The sequence below is a fragment of the Oreochromis niloticus genome, linkage group LG5 (assembly GCF_001858045.2).
Source record: "Oreochromis niloticus isolate F11D_XX linkage group LG5, O_niloticus_UMD_NMBU, whole genome shotgun sequence".
Taxonomy (NCBI): domain Eukaryota; kingdom Metazoa; phylum Chordata; class Actinopteri; order Cichliformes; family Cichlidae; genus Oreochromis; species Oreochromis niloticus.
Genome location: NC_031970.2, coordinates 15,140,294 through 15,167,795, shown reverse-complemented (window position 1 = coordinate 15,167,795; position 27,502 = coordinate 15,140,294). Strand labels below are relative to the sequence as shown.

General features: G+C 39.7%; 1 long non-coding RNA gene across 2 annotated transcripts; it reads left to right on the top strand.

Moving 5' to 3' along the window:
* Window positions 1-2,078: 2,078 nt before the first annotated feature.
* Window positions 2,079-25,971, top strand: LOC109202254 (uncharacterized). Of its 2 annotated transcripts, XR_003220282.1 has the most exons (6): window positions 2,079-2,214; window positions 3,914-4,066; window positions 4,334-4,429; window positions 13,158-13,233; window positions 25,146-25,202; window positions 25,641-25,971. It is a non-coding gene; the product is annotated as an uncharacterized LOC109202254 (long non-coding RNA). The 2 variants fall into 2 exon arrangements; XR_002062218.2 differs by lacking the exons at window positions 25,146-25,202; window positions 25,641-25,971 and having other exon boundaries at window positions 13,158-15,155.
* The last annotated feature ends 1,531 nt before the right edge of the window (window positions 25,972-27,502 follow it).

The following is a 27,502-nucleotide window of genomic DNA, read 5'->3' as shown; positions in this document are numbered from 1 at the left end:
TGATTTTTTTTTAGAGTTATGGTTACAATTAAGTGTTGCTATAGGGTATAAACAGCTGGAGAATGTCCTTAGTTCACTACTAACTATACTAACTATAGAAAGAGCAACACAGTTGCTGGTTCCTGTTCTTTTGTCTCCAAAAGAGCACCGAACACCCCAAAGAGTGTCAGAAAATAGCTTTTATCAGGGCAAGCTTTAGCTCTTACACCATCAGTATCTCAGTTGCTCAATCTGAAAAGGCCAGTGCAATAACGTTCAAAGATTCGTATTAAACATTTTTCACTGCACTTTCCTTTTTCACCCAGAGTTCACCTGCAGTTGGTGTAGTCATGAAACTGCCAGGCCATGTCCACACTAATACGTTTTCGTTTGAAAACGCATCTTTTTCTCTCCTTCCATCCACACTGAGATGGCTTTTTTGTTCAAGGAAAACGCAGCTTTTTGAAAACGCTCTCCAAAGCAGATACATTTGAAAATGCTGTTTTCGCGTCGCAGTGGGGACAGCGAACCCGGAGCCTTTTCGAAAACGATGACACATTTGAGTCATGTGATGCAGTCATGTGACCAATTAAACTAAGATAGCGAAGGGGAATTATACAGCAGTTGTTTCGTTTGCTCTCAATTTTGACAGCCCTATTAAAGATTAATATCAGTTTGTACATGCTCCAGATAGCTTTTCTTCAAATTCTTTAATTGTCACTCGCTTTTGCAACTTTGTACTTTTGTGTCACTCGCAGGAACAACTCCACCTCATTGTCAGTCCATTTAAAAAACTCGGTGCTTTTCCTCAACATTTTGCCGCGATGTTCCAAAGAGCCGGGAAGTAAATAAACGGCAGACAGACATGAGGCAGGTCGAATCGTCTTGCGTTTCACGCATGCGCAGTACTGGAACGCAAGACGTTTTCGGCCGTTTCAATGTGGACGCACAACTCTGTGAGAGTGACTTAAAACGACAGTGTGGACGCTGAGCGTTTTCAGATGAAAACGCCGTTTTCAAATTTATCCGGGCTAGTGTGGGCGTAGCCCCAGGCTCACGCTCACCATCTGACCCAAGAAAATCTCACTGGCGTAAATAATTATGTTGTGTCACAGCTTCAGAAAAAACTGAAAAATACTAGTATCAGATGCAAAGACTTTACACAAACAGTGTAATTGAAGGAGTGCATGTGAGTGCATGTAGTAACGTGCAGTCATCTTTATGTTTTTTCTCATAGCTTAGAAATTTGCCTTTGAGGTGTTCTGCAAGAAAAAAAATGCTTTCCAGCATAGTCAAACTGAAACGGCTATTTTAACCCAAACCATGATATTTTTCTAAAGCTAACCAAGCAGTTTTGTCGACTGAATCAAAAGAAGTAGTTTTAGTGACTAAACCTAACCAAACTGCAATTGAAATACCAAGGAGAGGGCAGAGTGGGTGGAGACGAGCGTCAGGGAAGGATAGCAGTGAGAGTGAAAGGGACGTTTCTGAAGATGGTAGTGAGACCTGCTATAATGTATAGTTTGGTGATGACAAAATGACAGGAGGCCAAATTGAAAATGGCAGATTTGAAGATGTAAAGATTTTCGTTAGAAGTAATCAGAATGAGCAGGATGAGGAACGAGTCCATCAGAGGGACAGCTCAGGTTGTGTGGTTTGGGAATATAGTGATTGGGAATTTTTAAGAGATTTATCAGTGCTGGGAATTTTGAGTGTGTTGGTTGTGTAATTTGGTTTCCCCTGCTTATGGAGAAGGGTTTTCACCCACTGCAAACGAGCTCCCATACAGTCCTCCAAAATCCCAACTGCACATTGCTGGATACAGACACTGCTGTGTCCATCAAATCTGCAGCAGTGGAGTTCACCAGGAATGGGAAAAGCACAGAAGATCATCAAAGATCAAAAATACAGCATGAAAAGCACAGACAGTGGTAGTCATTACTTTTCACTTGGTTTCACTTCAGTTCTTCATACAACTTCAGTCTCTGCCACTGGCTGATTGACCAACAACAGCACATGCATGATTTACTCACAGACTGGATCTATCACATGTTATTGACACTGCCTTCATTTGACAACATATACTCTCTGCAGGTAGACACACAACCCCAGCATAAAAAAAAACAGTAGGAGGTGCTTGGGCAACAAAAGGCAATGCATCAGGTGCAGTAGGCCTCTCTCTTTCTCAGTGAAAGAGTCCTCGGAGCTATACGAATACCATCTAATGCATCAGTGGTAAGTTATATTTTGAGGTTTCGTCTCTTCTGAGTGTTCCGGGCTAGATGAGTTACTCTGGCTGATTAGTGCTGGATGTTTTCCCCAGGGGTATGTCATAAAATTTAGTGTTAAAAGTGGTCTTAATGAAGTAAAAGTTGATTTATTGTTTATTTTTCTTGCACAGAGACTAATGTACTTATTCAGTTACTTACTCATAAACCTGCAGGAGCCTGGGCTGTGTGGTATTTACTGAATACATGTGTATGTAAGGCTAGGATATATTTTCATATTTGTTATATTTATGTTATGTGTGACTCTATATGTTAACTCTTTTGTACTTTCCATATATAGCCTTCTTTGTTCTCTTGGTATCTTAAAATATAGTGATTCTTTGTGCTGGTGATTTTTCACTTCTTAGGTCTTCCTGTTGGCAGCCAATGTGCACAATGGGGCCAGTATGATTAATGGTGGCACCTGGTTTTGTAGTTGTATTTAGTGGTATGTGTGCGCAGTTGCTCAGTTGAGTGGTGATTATAATAGTGTCCTACACTATGTTACAACCTCTGCCTGGCCTCTCGTTTCCTAACTTGATCTGTATCAGGACCACTGGATGTTCTTTTAAAAAAAAAAATTCTATTCATAGATTTGAATTTCAAACATATTTATATTATCAAGCTAACTGCTTGCCACAACCCTTGTATTGGATATTTCTGCACTGCTGCGCTTATTTAAATCTTAATAAAGCGAGAACTCCCAGAGAAAAAAAAGTTGGAGGGACAAGGGTGAGGAGGTTTGGATGTGTGCGGAGGATGGATAATGGATAGAGCTTCCTGGCAGAAGGAAAAGAGGAAGAGCGCGGAATAAGTTTGTGGATTTATCAAAGTCAGTGGAGGTTGGTGTGGCTGAAGAGGATGCCAGGGATAGAGTGAGACGAGGCAGATGATCAGCTGTGGCAAACCCTATAGAGAGCAGGGAGAGGAACAAGAGCAGGTAATCAAATCATGAGTCAGCATGGTATTTGATTAGACACAGGAAATAAAGCCTACTCTTCTGTAATTTTATTGACCGACCTTACTCTTTATATTATCCCCCCGACTCTCAAAAGGCCTTTCTGCGTTAAACTTTTTTTTAGGAAGCATTTCTGTCTGAAAGTGCTACAATTTCTCCACCATTCTTCATCACGATGTAGACACCAACTCTGCAATATCGGATGCACTGCAAAGGCAACCCTACTTAGAGGATGGAATGTACATTTAACCAAATATGTGCCATGCAAAAGAATAACCACCTTTTAGCAACAGCTGCTGAATATTGTCTTATAATCAAATGCAGCAGGTTGTGCAGATGATGTGGTAACATGTCATAATTAGTTATTTGGTCAACATAAAAACAAATGTTGGACATCGATGAATATAAAAACAGTCCTGTGTTTAGGATTTAATATGCTATATCCTACTTGGCACGTGAGACTGAAATCATATCGAAACATGATAAAACTGAAAAGAAGTGACCTCTCTTATTCCTATTTATTGTCTGTGGCTTAATGTGTGTTTCCCTTTCTTGTGCCTTCTCCTTCACTTCTCCTTTCCCACGCTGTTAAAAGCATTCATTCATAATTTCAGTATTGCCACACTCTATTGTCCATCTAATTTTCTTTAGTCAATCAGCAAGTTTCTGTTCTTTAAACCGCATTGCATTTCCGCCATTCTGCTTTCAGATATTCTATTGTGCACCAACGTCTAGACTCCTGTCTCCTCACATCACCTTCATTTATGGACAACGCTCAGTGAAGATGTCAAAATGTCAAAATTTTGTCATACACTTTCAAGTGATCTCACTATATTTAAGGCCCAGTATATTTATCTCTAAGGTAACCAACTCTGAAATCATGCAAACCTTTTTTTTAGATGTCCTATTACGTTGTAATAGAAAAAGAACTTTGATCATTTTTTTGGCACACAAGCTGTCCAACATGTTCAGCATGACGTAACAGCATGCACAGTGGTACACACATTTCTCTACTTTAAAAAAAAGTTTGTACCCATAAATGCAACTAGCTAATAATAAATTAATAATTAGCTAGTTATATATTATTATTCAATAAAGAGATGTTCTCTTATTTTTTCCATGACCAAAGTTCACAGGATATTTGGATCTGGAGTGCCGAAGTTGATCCTCAGGAGTGAGGAAGACATTATGAACACTTAATCGTTTCTGATGATTAAGGACCCTGGTATGTATTTCCTGCATTTTCTGTTCACTAACGACTTTAAATATATTATCTCCCCCTGCTGTTAATGCAATTTCTACATGCAGTAATGCAACTTCTGCATGCATGTCCATTTCACATTTTGGAGAGGCAAAGCATGTAATGGACACAGTGAACCGGTGTGTCTATTACACGCTTTGCCGTGATAGTGGGTTGTCTCTTTTAGGTCTATGGAAACCTCAAAACTGCGTATATTTATTTTTTGTTTATTCTGTTTTTTTCTTTTTTTGGCCCCTTTGCAAATGCCATTTTTTGGACTGAATATAGTATCTAATATTTGTCCAAAACAACACCAGAAAATAGAAATATGTTTCCACTCTCAAATACAATTCAATTTTTATGTCACAAACACATTTATCTTTATGTCAACTTTCAAATGGAACACAGAGAACAACACAGTTAAACCACGGCTTTGTAGCCAGCAAGATAATGTCGTGCAAGCCAGTAGATAATAAAAACTTTGTCAGACAACCATCAGAGCAGTTTAAAAACATGGATAGACCGTTAAAAATGTTCTCCTGCGTCTTGTGTTACAAGACAATAAAATCTAGTACATCGCTATTGGGATTAACTGAGATGAGTCAGAGCTATAGAAGCAGAAGAGGACATTTATCCAAAGTGGGACAAAGCTGAAAAAATGAGAGCATACAAACCTCAATGTGTAAGAAAAATACAGCAGCAACCATTGCTGAAGCAGAAGCACTCAGTTTCATCAACCTTCTGCCAGAGCAGCAACTACATTCTTCTTTGCCTGCCAACAGGGCCAGAATCGACCTCAGTAGAAGTCCCTTTGCATACATCCCATGAAGCATGATGTCACTGATGAGCCCAATATCTGTGCCTCTGTTTTTTTGTGAAAATGGATTGAAATACAGTATTTAAAAATTTAACTTTAAATATAATTACAATACAGTGATATAAAATGATCTACTACTGTATTTCATGCATAATCCTCCTTTGATAAACCCATTTCCAAGCCTCCAAAAATGTATCAAATTTATAGCATTTGGCTGCAAATTTTTAACAAGATGTTCTTGGAAACTTTGACAAAAAACACATGGGTATCATGTAAGTGCCTTTGAGAAGAAGTATAAAAATAGGAAAATCCCCAATGAGAATTAACTGACCCCCAAACCCTCAATTGACTTAATCTGAGATAGGAAACCCTGTTTTAAGTTCCAGAAAGCATTTTTAGTGAAACCTTGGGAGTTCGTTAGCCTAGCGTTGGTTTTCAGTTCTGAGAACTGAGTCAGTTACTTTCTCTGTGAACCTAATCTGCTCATTGGCAGGTTTCCTTTAACAGACCCTGAGTTTTTTGTAATCTCCCTTCTGCAGAGCTCGAGGCAGCTTCTGAACATGGTGTGTCCTTTCGTCAAACACCCTGTAGATGCTGAATTTGTCATGCATCCAGAGGATGCAGATGTGCTCTCATTCCACGATGACTAGCTTGTGGAGCATTGCAGTTTTTTCAGCCCATTGTGCTTCCACCTGGAAGGATGTGGACTACACCAAAAAGTTTTGCTTGTTTGCTTCTACACATTTCATCATTTATGCACAGCATTCTTGATGCATTTAATTGTAGACATTACCTCAGACTGGAGAAAATTCTTTGCTTTGTTTGCTTTTCTTGCCACCAAAAGTCTGAAAAGTGAAAAAAGTGTCCCTCACATTCAAACACCATCTGCAAGCTTATATTATGTTTCTGGGCACAAGCCAGAATTATAATACAGAATCATTAAAATTATTTGGTACCTAGGCTCATCACCCCCACACAAATATAATACATAGAGAAATAAGAAAATGATGAATAACCATCCACCTAAAGCCTACAGGTGAATGCTCAGGTGGTGGAGGAGAAATTTTGCAGCCTAAATACTGTGTTCAATAAATGAGGTGAGCAAAGTGTATGTGGCAGTGCAGCTTGAGCTTCCTGCCTGAACTAGCTCACAGGCATCACAACATTTATTAAATACAAGTCTACAGCTAATGTCCTAAGATCTCAGACAGGGATTTTTGATTAGTTTTTGTTTCGCAGCCTATCGTGTGGTGAGAATTTCCATAAATACCAGACTTTGTTTCACTTCTTCTTATGTTAGTGAACGACACTAATTTATAAATAGAAAGTTGGTTTTTGTGTTTTGGTGGATGCATAGACTACTCAGAAAAAGGTAAATATAATGTAAAAGACTAGACCTGTACATTGCAACCAGCCAGGTCTCCTGGCAATGTGAAACTGTTTTTTGTTTAGAATACATACATGAGTTTAAAGCAAATGCATTTCAACCGGAGTAATGTTTCATGCTAGCAACAAATTTGTTTTCGAGACTGAGGGCGAGGTGTCACACTATCAACCATGTCAACAAGCTTCTTTTGTGACCCCTTTCTCTGATCCTGAACTAGACCTACATCAGTGTTGCAATTTATACTTAAGTGCTACACTTACACCACAGGTGCATCATAACTGCAAACCTCTGAAACCCTACTATGTAACCTGTGACATAATGACACATGATCCTTCCTGGTAACTCCACTCAAGTCTATGCAGCGCCAAACTATTTTGATTGGCCCGTTCGGTATGGTTAATTCCTCGAGTGCCTGTCCATCTTCTTTTCTCTGCTGCTTTTGAATTTATCAGTGAAAGAAAGACAATCAGCACCAAAATAGGGCTTGCATATATCAGAAAGTTCCTGGAGGGAGACTGAAGCGAAGACTTGGCAAAAATACGTTTCCCTCTCCAACAAAAAAGAAGAGAAGAAAATGACCAAAACAAAAAGAGGAGACGCAGGGACGAGGAGAAATCTGCACCAGAATTTTATTCGTTTCTCTTTGAAAACAACAGGATATCACCACAAGGTGATTGACACATAAAGCACCATGCAAAAACATGAATGATGACAACAGTGTTGGACACTTGCATGGGCTGCATTGCAGGCACTCAAAAGCTTCACAGCAGAGGTCTCAATCAACAGTTACATAGTTCCACAGAAGTCCTGCATACCCATGTTGGGTTTTAAGAGAGAGGAAATCAGTTGCTTGTGCGTGTGTCTGTGCGTGTGTGTGCGCGTGTGTTTAAGCACATAATGAGTTGTCTGCTGTGTCAGGGGAGATAAATGAATCCTGACTGGCAATCAATGGAAAACAGAAAAACACTGGTCCACCCCACAGTGTTATCAGCAACAACAACACTGCTGTCTTAACACACACACACACACATCACATCAATGTATATGCACACATACACACACACACACACCCACTGATAAGAAAGCTCTTTGTATTATGCAACACGCAGCATCTGCTCACTCACAGTCACACACTATCACTTGATTTCAGACAGGCATCTCACTTCCTCCAGGCTGCTGACACACACACACGCACACACGCATGCTCACACAAAGTTACTGAAACTTCTGACTTCTCTTTAAGTTGAAAAACGTTTAAAAGGTGGGTTTTCCTCAGAAAAGCTTCCCCTGATATGAATGAAGACACACACATCCCACCACACTAATTTAAGAGAACAATGTTGCAACCACACAAGTACTATTGCAAGCTTTTTTGAATTAATGCACACACACAAACACACATCCGTATGCAAATACCGGCATTCATTCAAGTAAGTTTTACTCAAGTAAAACTGAAAACTAAAAGCGCGCCAATGGAAATGAAACCATTGTAAATTAGTGTTGAAAACATTATTTAAAAAAATGCATGCATTTATTTTTGTTTCCATCCCTTTGTGGGGCATCTTCTCTTTGTGCTGTGCAAATTAAATAGTATGGCCATTGCTCTGTTGTTTTTCATTATATTTTCTTTCCAATGGAGTTTCATTTATAGTTATTTATTTGCTTTATGCACATTGCTCCATGTTGTATTAACTAAAAAAATGAAAGTGAGCACAAAAACACACTGTTTACATGAGCAGGTAAAGACTGACTGTCTACTCAGCTATGCCTGCAGCCACAGTAACCATGACTGAGACTGTGGTTGCCTCATGGGACGATCAGTCTGGATGGCCAGAAATGGACAAAGCCTCCATGCAGCTCTGACTCCCATCATACTGATGCATTTTTGGCAGTCTTGGTGTTGCTATGCACCAAGTAATCAACTGTGGGCCTTGGCAAGTCCTGGAGTCATTTGGAAAATGAACCGCTCTTTGCAGTTTTTCCCATGTATGCCACCACAGCGGATCTTAACATCAAACAAGATTTGATTGAAGTGCAGATTTTCATCTTCAGGGGGTTTAACAAAAGTGTTTGGGAATTACAGCGATCTTTATGCATAGTCCCCCATTTTCAGAAGCTCAAAAGTACAATTACCTGACATGCTGTTTCCCTCATTATTCCATGACAGCTTAAGCAGATATCTGGAGTTGATACCTGACAGCTGATTGTATTTGCCAGTTTTTTACAGAAACTCTCAATATCAGGTCCAGAGTGATGTCAACACAAGCGATGGAGGTATCATTAGGTTGAAAATCAAGGTAAACCCATCAGAGAGGTAGCAGACACTGGCCAATTCAGCGGCTTGAATGAGAATGGAAGACAATGAAAGTGCATGATCAGAGAATTATTTCCATGCTTCAACTAAGCAAGTCAAGAACATCTTTGAGGAGGCGGGTATATTATTGTCGAAGTCTACAGTCAAGAAAAACCTTCATGAGTGAAAAAACAGTATTTACAGCAATGTGCAACCTGCTGTTACACTTGGGCCAGAAACATCTATAGGAGCCCGATGTTATGGAAAAGTTTTGTGGACATATGAAAACAAAATTAGCTTATACCAAAACAATGGGCTGATAAAAGAAAAATGAAAGGAATAGCTCATGGTGTCCCATTACTTTTGAACCACCTTTATCAACCACTATGTATAGAAAAAAATGTAATACTTCCATGACATTATTTTTGAATTTCAAATTTACTGTGCTGATGTGAAAAATTACAAAAATTGCAAAACTTCCAAAAATCAAAGCCTATGTACAAGAGTATAATAGTAACTTTTATAGTAATATAAAAAAATCCATCTAGCTTATTGTCATATTGTTTATGTTGCTATCTTACATGTTTTTCAAGCTAGTTCTGCCAGTCACAGACAATGGCCAATCAACCTACCTGTTAGCTGCCTCTTAACTGACAGCTGCTTTTAGTGGCTATAATTCAATGCTTTTCTGAACATGAGCATTTAAGTCTGCTTCTTGTTGTCTTATGTACTACTTCCATCACTGTGACTTTTAATTTTGACAAATGGGAAAGCATGAAAGGAGCTGTCAAAAAGGCTTAGATAGTCGTGATTAAGACAAACACATAAGGTTGACAGAAAATAGAGGATGAGTGACAACAGACAAGATTTCGTACTGATGAGTTATCTGTTGCTGCAAATGATTAAGATAGGGCTGAAAATGTTGAGCCGCAGTCCAGTGCCGTAAACATGCCAGTTCATTTTGTGTGGGATTACACAAAATGTAAAAGCAGACAAAAATGGACAGATGGATCACTATTCGTCTTGCATAACACCTTTACCTTAACCTAAATCGACCTTTGTGTCATTCTTTACCAGTAAATGCAACACAGAAAGTGTGTCATCATCAAATGGCATGTTATTTATAATGCAAGCTCATAATACCTGACTGTGAGCCAAGACAGCTTTGTAGTTACGGCCTAAATAAAAATGACTGAAACATCTGTAGTAGTGAAAACATTTTCAGCACTGATGCTGGTGCTGTTAGTGCTACGGTCCGCACCTACTTCTTCTTTTTGTTATAGATTTCTCACCTTGACAGCTAAAAGAACACACTGCGAAAGGACTGTCATGCACTTGCAGCGACATTAACACATAGTTTGCAGTGAAGAAACTCCTTTAACTTTTCACTAAAAGAGGAAGTCTGAAATTCACTGACACCACGATATGTGAGAGATCAAGTTTAAAAAACTGCTTTTTAAATGTGATATTGGCTTAAATCTCTTTTTTTTGTTAAAAAATGTAATACGACTAAAACCCCAAATGCAATCATTTTTTAATTGTATGCCATACACACAGAGTAATAGGTGTATCATTATTATTATTATTATTATTATTATTATTATTATTATTATTATTATTATTATTATTATTATCATTATCATCATTATTATTTATACTATTAGTAGTAGCAGTAGTCATGGTAGTGGTGGTAGTTTATGAAAGGTCAGTTGAAGATCGTTTCATAGCTCTACTGGACTAAGATTTGCATTTCACGTGTGACGAAGCAGCAGAAAACCAAACTGCTCTATGAGATTTGCACACGTATTTACTGAATGAATAAAAACTATGAATGGAAGCATATCTCCCTCCAATCTACACATATGTAAACCCAGCCAGAACTTCTCCATTCATGACTGTGCAACAGGAGGAAGAGGAAGAGGCCTTCATCAGCCAAACTGCCCTGTTTTCTCTTCCTCTTTCTGCTTAAAATAGAAAGTATAGGATGTACTGGACACTTTGTGTTGCAAGCGTGGAGAACGTGTTGCATGCAGACCGCAGGGTGCACATCTCTGTCTCTAAGTACACTCTGTAAAAATGTTCAATTCAGCAGATGTGTGAAGAACAACTTACAGGAATCATGTGCAATGCTTTCCTTTAAACCACAATCTCTCCCCCTTACAACCTTTTTTTTTTTGACAGATGTATGAACTTTGTTATCTGACTGTTAGCAGTTACTTTGTTAAACTGCAGATATGACCAAGAGATAGATGTAACATATCTCTGTCCGCAGTCCACACAGTGCACATGACCGAAGTCTCGATTTATCATTCGAGAAGAGCAAGAAACTGAAACATTATTTGATGACCCTGGTGCTGCTAGCTTTTCTTTTTTTAAAAAAAAATAAGTTTATTTCCTTTTAAAAATGTTTGTCTTGCAGTATTTTTGTGTTCTGGGAATATCTCCTGCCTTTCAGGTCATACATGTAAAGCACAAGGCATTAAGTCAGATACACCACATAAGGAGGAGCTGGGATGGTGGGTTGCAAAGTGGCTAGCAATGCAGCAATTGTAGGTAGTCTAAAGCAGTTTCCCCTATTTGCATTCATAGCATATAGGGCAACATCCAAGCAGCATATAGGATGCCCTATATGGTAGCTGGATGTTTAGATAAATATCAGTGAGTCTGACTATGTGGCCTACCAGAACTGAAACTATGCTCAATTTGGTTTTGATAAAGGATGCTTGCGATGTTATTATTTTGCTTTTCATTTGTCTTGTATGGCTAAAGCCAGCACAGTCATCGTCCAATTCAAGGTTGCGGGGGGCTTTATCCTATCCCAGCTGTCATAGGGCCAGAGACATAGTACACCCTAGACAAGTTACCAGTCTGTTGCAGGACTAACACAGAGAGACAGACAACTATTTACGTTCACATTCACACCTATGACGAAGTGAGCCATTAGCCTAACCCCGTGCATGTCTTTGGACTGCCAAAGGAAGCTGGATGACCTGAAGTGAGACCACGCAGAAACTTCATACAAAAACGCCCGGTATCAGCAGCTCGGCAGATTTCTGGCAGCAGTGGATTTCCCTCAAATGCAGTACACAATTGACCTTGGACCGTAAAGGATGTTTTTTGAGCAACGGCTTTTAAGAACCTTACCAGATGTCTCAATGCTGTTTAGACATCTGGCAGAGTTGACTTTTAAACAAGTTTTTGCTGGGTCGGAAGGAAGTAATTTTGTTTTTTTTCATCTAGTCAAAACACCATCAGAAGAATTAACTGCCCCGCAGTTACTTATTTTTTGGCAATTAAGAAAAACTAGAAGAACCATTTATTAAATTAAAAGAACTGATTAGATGATTGTGAGTTCCACAGAGTGAAGCATGACTTTAGTGCTACGTGGTGGGGTCAAATTACAAACATTTGTGAGATTCCATAAGACTGGAGCACTTTGGCTCCATTTATCTTTTACTCAGCTTTGACCTGTGATATTGCACATCTGGTCAATAGAAACTGGAATGTCACGATGCTTCTTATGTTCACAGAAGGAGTAATTGATTTCTAGACATGTTGTCAACCAGTCCTTTCATATGTAATCAATGAAGGAGAGTTTGAGTAAAGAATCCATGAATTTAAAGGTCTCCTAGACAGAACAATGCAAATTGCATAAACAATCATTTTATCCTGTGCTAAAGTAAAAAGGCATTATTTACACTACCAGGAATTTGCACTAATGGCTTTGCTTTGCAACGTGGTAAAGTTGAGCAAAGTTCAAAAACCATTTGCCACACTGGCCTCATTAAAATGAACAAAGCTCTGGTAATGTTGATATTTACAAGGCCTTAGAGTTGCTCACAGCGTGAGGTTCCTGGGCTCCTCCTTTCTGTGTTTTCTGTGTGTCTGGCTTTGTGCCTGGTGTCTCCAAGCACTCCGGTATTCTCCCATACTTTAAATTGCTCATAAGTACATAGGTGGAGAGGATGAACGGCTGTGCTGTGATAAGAACAGAGCCTTTCCAGTCTGTAACTCTGATCAGTGCAGGAAGAAAAATAAAGGCAAAAGCTAATTTATGTAGCTGTCTGGTGAAGTACCAGCGCACAATTTCCCCTATAAAAATGCAATGACATTTAAATGTGCTCCTGGTACAATTTTCAATAATTTGTGGTACAATGCAACCCCTTTTTTGCTTTTAAAGGAATAATTTCACAACATTTTACGCTAATTTTTACAGAAAGAAATACAGCAGCTGACGCAGGACAGAAGCCACTCATCTCTTCCTGCTGACCCTCCGGCTTGCCCCGCTTATGGTACGCTCAGTAGTTACACTGATTCTATTGTCACTCAGCCAATATTGTACACAGACATAAACAAAGCACACTGTCCTATTGAGCTGAAGTTAATCTCCTGCAGGCCTCTGAACTCACAGTCACAGTTTCTCCTTTGTGTGACTGAATACCCATTTAGCCCCATGGAGACACTTTTACTGTCCTGTGAGTCCCTCATCACATGTTTGTTTTTCAATATTTATCATTAAATGATCTAGAACAAGGGTGTACACAATGTTTTAGTAATAATGAATCAGTTTATGGACAGTTGTAACAGGAATTACTTACAGGAATAGAATAAGCACACATTTCTGTACTTCTGTATTTTCTCTTTTCTGGAGGATATTGCACAATAAAGTCTTCCAATAAAACTTTTGTTACACTCTGAAGCAACCCATGTAGAAAGAACTTTCTGGGATTTTTTCCAATACAAAAGGACCAAAAGACGCTGCTGTCAGGAGGTATGTTAAGCGGTGATGATGGAAGCATACATGCAGGGCCATTTTTTATTTTATTTTAACTTGCCATGGTTTTGGTAAAGACCATTGTTTAAGTTACATGCTGCCACATCTAAAGGCGATGACACAAGCAAACATTTTACACCCACTTATTCACACAGACATTGTTTAACTTTAAAGGGTAACTATAGTTCATAATAACAGTTTGCACAAATGACCTTTGTGGTTGTTTCATGAGGACAGCCTCTCAGATGATGACCCTACAGTTCCAATATGTGACCCCACAGTATGCTGGTGTGACTGACATCTGTACACATAGGGTCTACTGGACTTTGCACGATCATTAGTCATAGCCAACACAGCATTAAACAATTTTAAGTTTCAGGAACTCCTGAAAACTATCAACAAAAGAACACAATTAAAGCAATGTAAATTCAAACTTATTATGTGACGCTTTAAATGCTAAAATAAAACAATTCACGGCCTCCAACATGGCCTAAACTAAGCATTTAAAATAGGTGGGGTACTTGCTGTGGGGAGTACAAAAGCATTCCAACCACCATGTGATTACATGTCCGTTTGTACCACAACGTACTGCAACCCAAAAGGGCAAAATCTTTCAAAAGTTTCAAGTGACCGCCATCTTTGAGGCCCATGTGCTGTACGCAAGGAGCAGTGAAGAAACCACAATTACTTACCACAGCATTTCCACTGGTTAGAAAAACAGAGAGAGAAACACACTTAAACAGACAGTTGCTTCATAACCTTAATAAAGTTCTCATTGTAATTAATTAAAAAAAAGCAAAAAGTGAACGAAGAAACCTTATCTCACAGAAAAACCCCAACTAAATCCATTTCAAATGTATGTCAAGCAGCACGTATGAAGTAAAACGCAGTTCTTCTTCTTTTTCTTGGTTTATTGGTGGTTGGCAACTAGGTTAGAGGTGCATTACCACTACCTACACTAGTGACGGCGTCTCTCCAAAAAGGTCTTCTGAGGTAAAATTAATCTTCAGTTCCTTTAGAGTTCCTAAAAAAATTTCATTTCCTCATTGCCAGTGTGACACTTCTCAAATTAAAGACAAATTCTCATTTGATGATGGTGTTTTTGAGGCTGAAATATTGCAAACGCAATTCCTCTTTTGCCCTCTATCAAGATGCTCTACTACAAAGGGAGTTCAGTATACCCAAGGTATCTTTCCGTTATTATTAATATTATGTCCTAAATGACTGAAATAATACCTGGACATTCCCATGACGGATGATCTGATATTGTCGTGTTGGTGTTGTTCCCAGATGACAATGAGGCACACAGTTCGTGCTTTATTCAGTGGCTTCAATAAGGTATGGTGTAACAGCCTGCACCTATAAAAAGTATACTCCCAGAAGAGAGTCTATATCACACCTAACTCAGAACATAACCTGCTCAGGGTAGTTTTAGTTTTCAGTCTATCAGCTGCAATTTGCAGCTATTTAAGAATTTGACAGAAAGGTTCAATTTAAAAGGACAGTTTAAGATGGATTATCACATATTCACAAATAAAACAAGAAAATGTAAAAGATGACATGAAAAATAAAACTGTATCAAACATAGTTTTCATTAGATATAATGATGCTTTGTGCTGCTGAGTACACATGCTGCAGGAACACAAAGTTCTCTTGCCACCCAATAAGGTAGCTGTACATACTTGAAGTGGACCAATCAGATAGGGAGAAGTACAAACATACAGAATGTTTGGCAGCTAACAGTCTCACATGTGAACTACATGTGAAGGAGGCAGACCAGAACCGTGTCTAAGGCCAGCCACAGTTTTTGGAGCTGGCAGCTTGTTGACGTTCCCAGCATTCCCTGAAACTGAAACTGTGGAAGATTCTCTGAACTTCTGGGACGTACCAGAAGGAGGAGGGGTGGAAAAAGGGCGGGAGATCAGGGTTAGTGCGGTGGAGTGTTCTTACCACTGGACTTTATTTTTAGGACTACAAGAAGAAAGACCGAGAGAGCGAGAAATGCAAAGACAAGCTGCTTCAGTCACATTTTAGAAAAAAATTGACTTATCATCATGACCCAAAGAGTGTTTTCATCATAATCTGCTATATATTTATTTGTGCTGCATCACTTCTGCATTCAGCAGCCACATGACCGTTTCAGACACTTGTCTGAGTTTGCCCGGCAAATTAAAGAAGTAGCTTCTCCTTTAGTGTTCTTCAAATGAAAACCAAAAGCAAGCAAGAAAGAAAAAGCAAGAACGCGTGAGAGAGAGGAAGACGACCCACATTACATGTCTGCAATGGGTTGGCAAAATGTTTTTTTTTGTTCTGGCACTGAGTCAAAACTGTGTATGACTGCAGACTCTGCAGAGTGGTTAATAACCAGCAAACATTATGAAATAACCATTGAGGATGTTGTGTTTATCCACTTCTGTCACTGTGACTGGAATCAAAATGTGAAAAGGGGCCAGCCTCAAAGGTTAACTATTGCACCTAAAGTGTGAGTTTGCAGCCACGTTGACATTTTTATGCAAAAAGCTGGAGTAATCTTTAAACTTGAGTTCGATTTTGACCACTTCTTACTGAATACGCTTGAACCGCCCGCAGGGCAGGTAGTAAAGACGTGCCTTTTACGAAGACATGTTCCATTTACCGCAAATTCCCTGGTAGCATCTTTAATGTAACAAAATATTGTTACATTACTGATTATCAACAGTAATGAGTTCATGAGGTTGCCAGTCTGTCACAGACCACCATTCACACTTAATTGGTGACTAATTGGTGATGGTTAATCGGTCATTTAGAATCACCAATTAACCTAACCCCTGTGGACTCTGGAAGAACATGCAAACTCCACACTGAAAGACCCCGGCCAGGTGGAGGATTTGAACCCAGGAACCCAGTGCTAACCACTATTTCACTATTCTGCCCAATAATGGACATTTAAGAGGCTAATTGCGTTTATAACAAGTGATACTATAGTTAAACTGCAGCTCAATAAATGAAATTTCTGAGACCTTCTACTGTCATTTATCATGTTCTATCCTTTATGTTCATAAATACATGTGGTCTGAACACGTCTCTTTTTCTTTTTTATTTAATCTTTGGATAAAAGCATGATACATTGCCTGCATCAGCTGACACTAGTATAGATCAAGATAACTTTTTTCCCCACGTGCACACACACGCACACACACCACAATCCATTTGAAGGGGACATGTTTGGATGCTTGTCCATCCTCTCCATATTTGGCGGCTTTTTGCAGCCACACACATTCCCCTGCTGCTCCTTCTCACCACGACTGGGACAGAACCCAAGAACCTGACGACCTCCCTACCCGCCCCTCCTTATCCTCCTTCAGCAGGTTCACTGGGTGATCTTCTGGGAATCAGAAGCACCAGCACTGTTTTTGGACAGCTGGGTAGCGGGAGTATTTCTTTCTCCCTCCAGGCAAAGTGACGAAGTGTTCACAGAGTGACACTGAGCCTGAACTGTGTTTGGCTGCACAGCCATTCTATATTTGTCAGGTTAAATGCCAGCCTGCTCTATATCATATACAACTTGTGGATAAAAAATAGAAAAAGAATGACCTTTTCTAGAGTTTACTTTGGAGAAAGTTCCTGTCACAAAGCCAAAAACGTGCACCTTTGTAAAAATATAAAAAACGTATTTCAGTGATCCACGCGGCACTCTTTCACTCATGATCATGTGTTTAAGCAGAGGTGGCACCAACACTGCTGATTGGCCGGCTATACTGTAGCAACTGGCCCCGCCTTCACTCATGCAGCTGTAGCATGCCTCATTCAGAGTCCTCTCCAAGAATAAATGTGCTACTATGTCATCAGAGAGAATATGATGTGTGCAATGCAGCTGAGCGGGTCAGGTCAGTGAAATCCTCCACTCGCTCTATTTCAGGCAGGAATCTGCTGGCAGGAGTTTGCTGCCTCAACACCCCGGAGACCAAAAAAAAAAAAAAGGCTTCGTCACAGATTCTACACCTGACTCTGCTCTCTAGATAGCCATCCATGCCTACTCCTCTACACTTACATACATAGCTTTGAAGGGCTGGACTGTTCGAGGCATTTGGAACAGTTCCAGATGTTTTTGACTGCTTTTTGAATTGTATTTATATATGAATGAAATATTACATATGGGTGCTGTCTTCCTCAAGCTCCTGTTGTCTAGCAGAGGCCAAGGAGTTGCACAGTACCTTAGCTGTCACCAGGGACTACACTCTTCTAGACAGCAACCTCAGATGTTGTGTCTGGAATCTCCTGCAGCCAGTCGCCTAGTTTGAGGGTTACAGCTCCTAGTGCTGTACCACTGGGACCACTTTGGACTTCCACATCTGCTCCAGTTGTTCCTTCAGCCACTTACTTCTCAGTTTTCTCGTTCTCTTTCTTTCTGGTGTTGCTGTCGACTGGGATCTCCACATCTATTAGTACTGCTCTCGTCTGCTCCTTGTCAAACACCGACATGTGCAGTTGGTTCGCCAGCAGCTGCTTATGTGTCTGGAACTGAAACTCTCAGAGGATATTAGCTATTGTTGTTCTCGGCCACTTTAGGAGGTGTATGCTATCGGGACTCACAAACTTCTCATCCATAAGCAGCACAGATGTGCCAGACTCTCGGGGGAATCTTTGCACAGACAGCACCTTGGGTCCTGTCATTTCCACGTTCTTAGTCCTAGTCTATGTGTGTCTTGTTCCAGTAGCCCACCTCTTATTATGTATTTCCTGGTCCTCGACATCTGACCCAGTCCTTGGTTATGGCAAAAGGGATCGTTTCAAAATCAAAATCCTTTGGCATCCAGGGATTTATTTTAATATACTTTTTTTGAATGAGTCGCCCAGTTTTGGAGAACTGCAAGCCTACTGTAAAATATAATGGAACAACGTAGCACTTTCTGTGTGGTGCTCAATAAGCCAAGAAATGCATTTAAAAAAAAAGATATTAGAAAATATCTTGCAGAAATAATCATGGGTTGGTTTTTCTAAATTACACTCAGTAACTGTGGCACCATGTCACACTGTGGAAACAAACATCCAGCTACTTACAACGCAACTGTATTCAAACACTCAGCTGACCTGTAATGTTAGCTGCAGGCTTCTACGTCAAACTGCTACCAAAAAAGACTTTTTGTAGTAACTGAGTCATGATTTCTGGAAAGAGACGCTGCCGATGAGTCTTTAAAATGCATTTTTTGGCACTTCCACTATTGTCAGTAGAATGCAGACTCTTTTATAGTCAGTGTCTCTAAAACGGGGTGCGCCACAGTAATCTAGATGGATAAGGAGCACTAAAGGCCAGAGGAAAAATGCTCAAATAAACTATCTTTTTAACTTTTCATAGAAATTTTATTCAGTGGCAGCACTTGTTTGGGGCTTAACCAACATGTAACCAAAAGCACACCATGTTCCCTAGTCTTAATCAAACTTGTTGAACTTAGGATTGGTTTGTGTCTCTTGTTATGTGTTCTGACCTCTCATTCTTAATGTCTCAGTATGTTTAAGTTCAGTTTTCATGGAGTACATTGTTCAAGTTGTTGAACGCGATTTTTATTTGATTCTGTGGTATTTATTGCAGGAAGCCTCACAGGCTGTAAACTCAAGCAGTCGGTCCTTCAGAGCTCTTTAAACACACACACAGACACACACAGTCAGTGCAGAGTCAGGCTGACACAGCTGACGTGGCGTCCACACAGCACGTGGAGTAATGTGTGGAGGGAGGTTACGGAAAAAAAAAGGGGGCTGAGAGTTTTTCAGTTGAAAGGATTTAAAGGGGAGGGCCGCATTTAAAGCGCTCTTTCACACCGGCACACATTTTGAACCCTTACACAGGCAAAAGCGCTACAACCTAAAGCTCACGTGATGACCCTGTGTTTGTATTTTTGAATTTGAGTGAGTGAATAGGTGGCTGCAAAAAGCTGATTGGCCAGCATGACAGCTTGCGGGCTTTTCTCTTTTTCAAACCTGCCCCCATCATGTAAGCAACACCTTTTGTGCAGCATACTATGTGCTTAGTATATGCATCATAGCAAACATGGTAAGCAAAGTGCATGAATTCAACACAGTAAGTTGTGCTTTTATAAGTTTTCAACTTGTAGACAAAAATGTAACTTCTTATTTTTTCAGCATCTCCCTTTAGGGGTCACCGCAGCAGATCATCTGTCTCCATCTGTTCCTAGAATCTTCTTCTATTAGTTGATGATCAGTGTGTTTGATTCAGCAAAGACTTTACACTAGATGCTCAACCCTCCTCATTTTTCTGAGTTTTGGTCTGGAACCAGGAGGACACTGGCTTGTGGCCCCCATGTCGGTGGATTGTTTAACATTTATAGACACTAAACAGAAAACCTCCACCACACTAGTGACCTATTATTAGTATCAAACCTGAAGATGCATTACCACCATCTTCCTACTGGCTCCAAATTGTTTGGAGGGGCGTGTTGCAGTCCAGTCTGACCACAATCCCACATTTTTAAACATGCGTACAACAAATCAGCCAGCCTCTTCTCTCTTGGTGTGTGGCAAGTGTATAGCTTTAAATAGTCGACTAATCATTATGAGTACCTCATCTGGGTACTTGTAGCATAGTACATGTAGCTATACTTGTTAACATGAACATGTAGGTACTCGAGTATGCAGTATGAGGCAATTCTAAATACCCTCATGGAAGTAGACAGAGCTGCATATGGAATCTGTAGCATTTTGTTTTCTCTTTTCTCCTGTTTTGGAATGTCAGGCTCTGTGGTTTTAAGCTTTAGTTTAACCTTGGAGGTATTTTAGCTTAACATAGACTGATTAAGCCACATGCCCATAAATCTCACAAATTCTGCTGAAAAAAAGACAAGAAATAAATACTTTCACTAGCTTTTAGAAGCTATGAAAATTGGAGTTTCACTTCCATGTTGTGTAAAATGCACAACTGATTCACCTCTGGCTCCTTGAGAAAATATGCAATGAAGTTGCAAAGTTTTGTTGTTGCTCAGGAGACTCATGTTCCTCACACCCACGACCAGGATTACATTTACATACCATATGTACTTATGCGCCTACAAACATCACAACATTCAGAGGTGTAAAATGCAAGAGAAAAACAATATTCGTGGCCAGAGTCTGTACATTCCTATTGGGTTAAAGTAGCAAATAAAACATAATCTGCTTCACCATGCAAATCAGTGGAGGCTGCTGGATAAGGTCTCATTTGCTCATGATACCTATGCGCTGGTTGCAGCGCTTTCACAGCATGAATCTGCCCCCTGAGAAGAAGCTGCTGGAGCCACCTAGTCTGCAGCTCGCACAGAACAACAGGAGCAACATGTCAGGATCAAACTGCATGACAGGAGTCTGATAATGGCTTAGTCCAACAGCGTGTCAGAAGCATGAGCGAACATAGACCATGACATTTATCCTCTGCAGACAAAGCTTGATGAAGATTAAAGCACTCCTTTTCTTTTTCACTACTCTCACTAGTCAGAGTGTAGCCTACTCGATCAAAATCATTTGTAGTTGCATGAAGATTGCAAAAAACAGTTTGTAACAGCTAAAAAGTTATATCATGTCACAATATGTCTAAAAAGGCAAGTTTTAATGAATACATAGAAATCAAACTTTTTTTGTGCATGTCTACACCCATCATACTCATCACTAGATTTGAAGGTGGTAAAGAGTGATGACATCTCCAGTCTGACATTGTTAAGTCCACCTATGAAGCTCTGACTTTAATTGGAGGGAAAAGCTGCCAGTAGGTCCCAAAGGGTCTGTTTGACCACTGAAAAATAAGCATAAAAGGGTGATTTTAAGGTCAAGTTGGAGCTTTTCACCTTTTTTTTTTTTGTCTTGCTGTCTACCAGCCAGTTCCATGCATCCTGTAATCTGCAAAGTGTCACTGCTGAATAGCAGGTTTTATTGCCACTGCATAAACCCTGACTAACTGCTTTGCCTCTCCCAATCTTTGTGCTAAACTGAGATAGCTACTTGCTGAAGAAGTGTGGAATTTAGGGTCATGACAGTGGCACTGGTATTCATATTTCTTGTGAAATAGTAAAATGATATTGAATGGTAGGGTCACATGGTGTGTAAGGAGAAAAAAAACTACAGGCTGGTTTTCTGTGGTCGCCAGTTTGTTTGTAATTGGTAAATCGTTTGTTTTTGCAGCTTGTACTATTATCATTCAGGTCCGCCCACTTTCATCTGTTCTGCAGCCCTTCGTGCATTTCTCGATCACACGAGTCCAAACTCGCCCGTTCACCTGTTCTCTGTAAAAACTTTTGAAATGTTTCAGTAGTCGTGTCATGTTACTGTGATCGCAGATCCTCAAGTGTGTTTAAAAACAGAAAGAGAAAGTAAATTAATGTCAGAATTTTAATATTACATGTTTGACTATCTTAACACGAACTTGGCTTTTGCAGTGTGTGGATGCTGCAGCACACACCTCTATTTATGGTTGTGGCATATCTTTAAATTATAAGTTGTTAGGTTTTTTTTATAGCTGACATTAACTGTGGGGAATTTTTAAGCCTCAAGGGTTCTTTAAAGTCATGAAACTCCTGCACAACCTCAGTTGCAATATTTCAAAGACACTTGATCTATTATTGCATTTCTTCCATCCATTTACACACGGTTTTATTGCACTAAAGTATTTTCCAGTTGCATATCGGGAAAAATGTTTCCCCTCCTATGACTCTGTCTGCAACAAACAAGTCCTCTTTGTTCTGTTTCAGCTTAGCAGCAACAGCATTCAGCAGACCATGACGTTCTTAAGTTGTTGAGAAACTACACCAGGAGTTTGTTATCTTAGCTGGCGTACATTCCTCCAGACATGTCTTTTTTTAAATAGTTGTATTTTTCAGTCGTTCTCCAAGCTAGCGCTAAAGGTCCTTCATTACAGACACCAGCACACTTGCACTCTGACCCAGGTTGTTTTTTCATCGTGAATCAAAAGAACAGCCTTTCGTATGCTGTAGCTGGAAGATGGGCATCCATAGCATGCCTCTTTTACCAAACCAGGCTAACACAAACAGTAGTAAAACTTTAGAACTTGTAATTTGTACAACCACTCTTGTGCATATGTTACTCAGTGCAGAGCACCAACCAGGATCTACTCATGCAGCAAAGTTTTTAAGTGCAAAAAAGAATCTTATGCTGTACTCCAGGTATTGTTAGCAATACCAATGGCTAGGAAGCAACACACTGACAACCTAGCAAGACATTTTCAACCTACTGATTCTGGAATATGGTCCTAAGTGGGACATCATTCCCAGACTTAACACTCAAGATGTAGCATATATATAGACAAGATATAGACAAGCATTATGACCCTAAACTATCTTTAATAGGGTGTTGTATGCATGTAAAGTGCAGTGCTGGACGATGGGTGGCACAGTGGTACAGTGGTCAGCACTGTTGATTCACAGTAAGAAAACTATGAAACTCTGAGGCCTTTTCTGTGGGAGTCTCTATGGTCTCCCTGTGGCTGTGTGGGTTTAGTTCTTCAGTCCAAAGACATGTACTTCAGGTTGAATAGCGATTTCAAATTGGGTACAAGTTAGATGTAGTGCATAAAATAAATAAATGTGTGGGTAAATTCCAGTCAAGTTTATTTTTGAGGGATGTGTTAGGCCAGCAACACGCTGTTGACCTTCCATGGAACCTCGTGCATTTTTTGGTGCCCATATTATCAGGTTAGGGAAGCCACAAGGTCTGCATGACTGGGTCTCACCATAAATATAAAGTAAAAGACCTGGTAAGTTATTTAACCATGCATGTTATTAGATCAGAATCAGGACTGCCTGTGGATACCACGCATGTTTGAGCCACAGCAGTTCAGTGAGGTCGCCTGCCACGCACAGTTTAAAGGGTACAAACCTCGGCTTATAAGGTTTCACGTTTTCTGATGAGTTTAAAAGACCGCACCTCCCATTGCAGCATCTTTGAGTTCAGCAGATTCTGTAGTTCTGCTGGCTTCATTATACTGTGACCTTCAGCTTTTCCATTTGAATATCTGTAGTCTGAGCTGTGGTGGGGACATTTTGCTGATTTGAATCACTAAATTCAGTTTAAAGCTCTGTAGCTATTGTGTCTCCTTGTAATGGATTAGCCTATACAATGTGCACAAAGGTAATTGCTCTCATACTGACTTTTTAATAGGCTTTTAATGAGTAAATCAAGCACAGTGACTCATGGATGAAAATGGTCCTATAAGTCACCATTGAGGGAAGCTCACTGGTGATTCATTTCAGTCAGCTGAACATAGACAAAAGACACAAATCCATCCACAAATGCACAAATGCAGTCCAGATGTTTTTAACAAACACATGTTTGGAAATGTAAAAAAGAAAAACAAATAAACCAGCGAGGATTGTGATGAGGTAATGGAGATCAGGTGGGGTGAATCACATTAACTGATTCACCTCCTGTTTGGAGGAGGTGGGCAGACTGAGGGAATCCAGAAAGGCAGGGAATGTAGGAAAAACAGGGAGGGACCCTGATGCATTAGCATTTTAACAATTTTGGGAAGATGGTGCATGATATAAAGTGGCGCACCGATACGGTTTCAGGTGCAATTCATAACAGAATGCTGTAATGAAAAGATGATTGTCCTAGGAGTAAAATACGTCATTTACTGAGTACTTTAGAGCTGTGCTCATCACTTTCAAGTAGCACCAACAGGAAACCTACACCCCCATCTTCAAGACAAGTGGGAATTTCATATCTCACTTGTCTTGGTGCCTGTGCTGTGAGGGAAGCTCAGTATAGCCAGGATATCATTTCCTTATTTGGTTTTTCTTACATTATCTTATCAACTTGATAAATCAACTCAGGGTTTCCCAGTGCATGCTCTTTCCCAGAGCACATTCGCGTAGGAAATCCAAAGAGGTTTCACAGTGCAAATGAATAATACTGGATTAAAGATGGTGAGCTTTAGACACTGTAGTCAGTAGGACTGGAAAGATAGCAAAATGTCAGCTATAAAAGTGTAGAGCTAGGGACGTCCTGTTGAATTATATTACTATTTAAGGCCTAACATGGCTTTAGAGTTGCCGTAAGACTGTATGCTGTATGCTATCAGCACATGCTTGATTTTGGACATGTTTGCTGATGCCACGTTAGTATAACAAACCCAAAGTATTAACAAAGAACAACTAATTCATTGTATAGTGTTTTATCCTAATGTAATTTCATCCAAAATTGTGAAATTACAAGAAAGGGCCTCAAAATCTGACTTTTTGCTGGGTTGACCGAATGGAATATTAGCTTAATATTACATTACACCATGTAGTTGTCTGGCCTGTTTAAGCAATCAGAGAATCAACAATCAGAGAAATAGCTAATTTTTTGTGATATATGGCTATAAATATAGAGTCAGAGAGCATATCTGAAAAGTCTACCAAAGAATGTTTTGTAGCTTTCCTGTTGAATGTTAGCCTCTGTATTATATCACAGCTCAGCTGATGGCCAAAGCAGATGGGAGATGGAGGACTCAAATGAGACTGAAACCATGTAAGTTTAAAATAAGCAACCAACTCTGAATGTGTGCTATCATACTAATCATGTATTACTATAGTAGAATATAATGATTGCACAAATTCATAGTCACTAATGACACTCGTCACTAGTGCTGTGAGATGCTGCAAATTTGGTAAGGATCTGATACCAAGTAAATTAAGAGCAGTATTGGTGATACCAATACCTATACTTTTAACCTAAGAGAGCTTGTGTAGAGGAGAGCAGTCTGTCTTGATTTATTCTGTCGTTTAAATGTGCCATAGGCTATAAAGAATTAACGTGATGATATTTCTTCATTTAAAAAAACCAAGATAAAAATGTATTTAACACAGTTCAGTGGGATACAGTGGGGTTAAGGTTAAATGGGGATTCTAAATTGTCCATAGATGTGAATGTGAGTGTAACTGACAGGCTGTCTCTCTGTGTTAGCAGTGCCACAGACTGGCGACCCGTCATTGTGGAATTGCAAAAGAGAATGATGGACAGTGGGATACATACTGGACTTTGAGGATAGAAACAAAGTATCAGTCCACTTGCGGTAGTATTGATCCGATACTGATACCAGTGTTGGTATCGATGCAATCGATATTTGGATTGATCTGCCCACCTCTACTCATCACATTTTGTTTAACAACAACAACAACTAATAATTTCCATAATTTAAGTTCAGTAATAAAAAAACAGCTTATCTCATAATGTATTTACAGGTGTCTACACAGGTGTGTCCAGTTTCTGGCTTTTTCTCTCTCCTAACGCTTCTCAACACCACAGGATCCACAGGAGGATTTAGTGGAGGCTGAAGACGCTCTACAGCAGGGGTCCCCAATCTCAGTCCACGAGGGCCGGTGTCCCTGCAGGGTTTAGATCTCACCCTGGGTCAACACACCTGAATCACATGATTAGTTCATTACCAGGCCTCTGGAGAACTTCAAGAAATGTTGAGAAGGTCATTTATTCATTTAAATCAGCTGTGATGGATCAAGGACACATCAAAAACCTGCAGGGACACCGGCCCTCGTGGACTGGGATTGGGGACCCCTGCTCTACAGTAAGACAACATGCTGACCTTGGGTTTTTCAAGCATTACCCGCTTATTATTTGTGTTGCTTCACACAAAAGCTGGGCAATATATTTTTTATGAATGTGAATATTTCATGTTTAAAGCATTACTAGAGAAATGTATTTCCTTTTGAAACACATGTTTCATACTAGTCCTCTTAATTGTTATGCTGCCAGGTGACATCCCTGATAGTCACCTCTCAGTCTCCTTCTGACCTATCAGAAAGTCTTACATTTAAAAGTTAATTTAATTTCTCAATTACAAAATGAATCTCACACATCCTGTACATCACCTACTCTGGAGCAGGTTAGTTTTGCAGCAGAAGTTGCCCTTGTAGTGTACAGTCTACTCTGGTAAGCACCAAATCCATTTGTTAAGTGAGAAAACCCAGTGTTAAACCTGAAATAACCCCTCTAAGCCCCTAATCCTGCTTCGAAGTACAGACCTCTGTTTTGGCTGCTTACACTAATATTTCTCAAAGAGCTGAAATGTGAACTGGAAACATCCCAGTGTGTAACAGAGGGTGTGTAACTGATTTAACAATAACAGTTTTGTCAGCAGTCTGACCACAGCCAGCCAGACGTGTGCAGACTAAATCCATGCTATTTAAAGAACACTGAATGTAGAACTTCATAATTATGATTATTATTGTTTGAAACATGTATGTTTTGGAAAAACCCGAAGTTCCTCCTCTGAATAGTTGATGGTAGACTGACTCATTAGACAGCTGTCTGTTGCCTCCAGTTCCTCCTTAACAAAAGAAAAAAAACAAATGAAAAAGAGGGATATTAAGAGTCAGGACTGACTCCTAATTCCTCAAGTTTAAATATAAAACAGCTTGTTAGGATATCATGAAGTGAAACTCAGACAAAGCAGTCTGCAGGTTGGACCTGAGATATGTTTCACTTGGGGGTTTTTTCTCATCAGAGAATTAAGCAAACCAGCAAAAAATAATAATACTTTGGTTTTAATTAAATAACACCAGTTCTCAACAGCAATCACCTCAAATGTGTTATATTGTAAGTTTATACCACACAATATTAGTATCAGAACCCTACTGACAACATGATCCTCTATGAGCAAAAACCTGGCAAAGGTGGGGAGGAAAAACTCCCTTTTCAACAGGAAGAGATCTCCAGCATATTGGCTCAGAGAGGGGCAGCCATCTGCTGTGACTGGTTGGAGTTTGAAAGACTATGAACAACATCTAAGTCAAAATCCAAACTACGAGAGC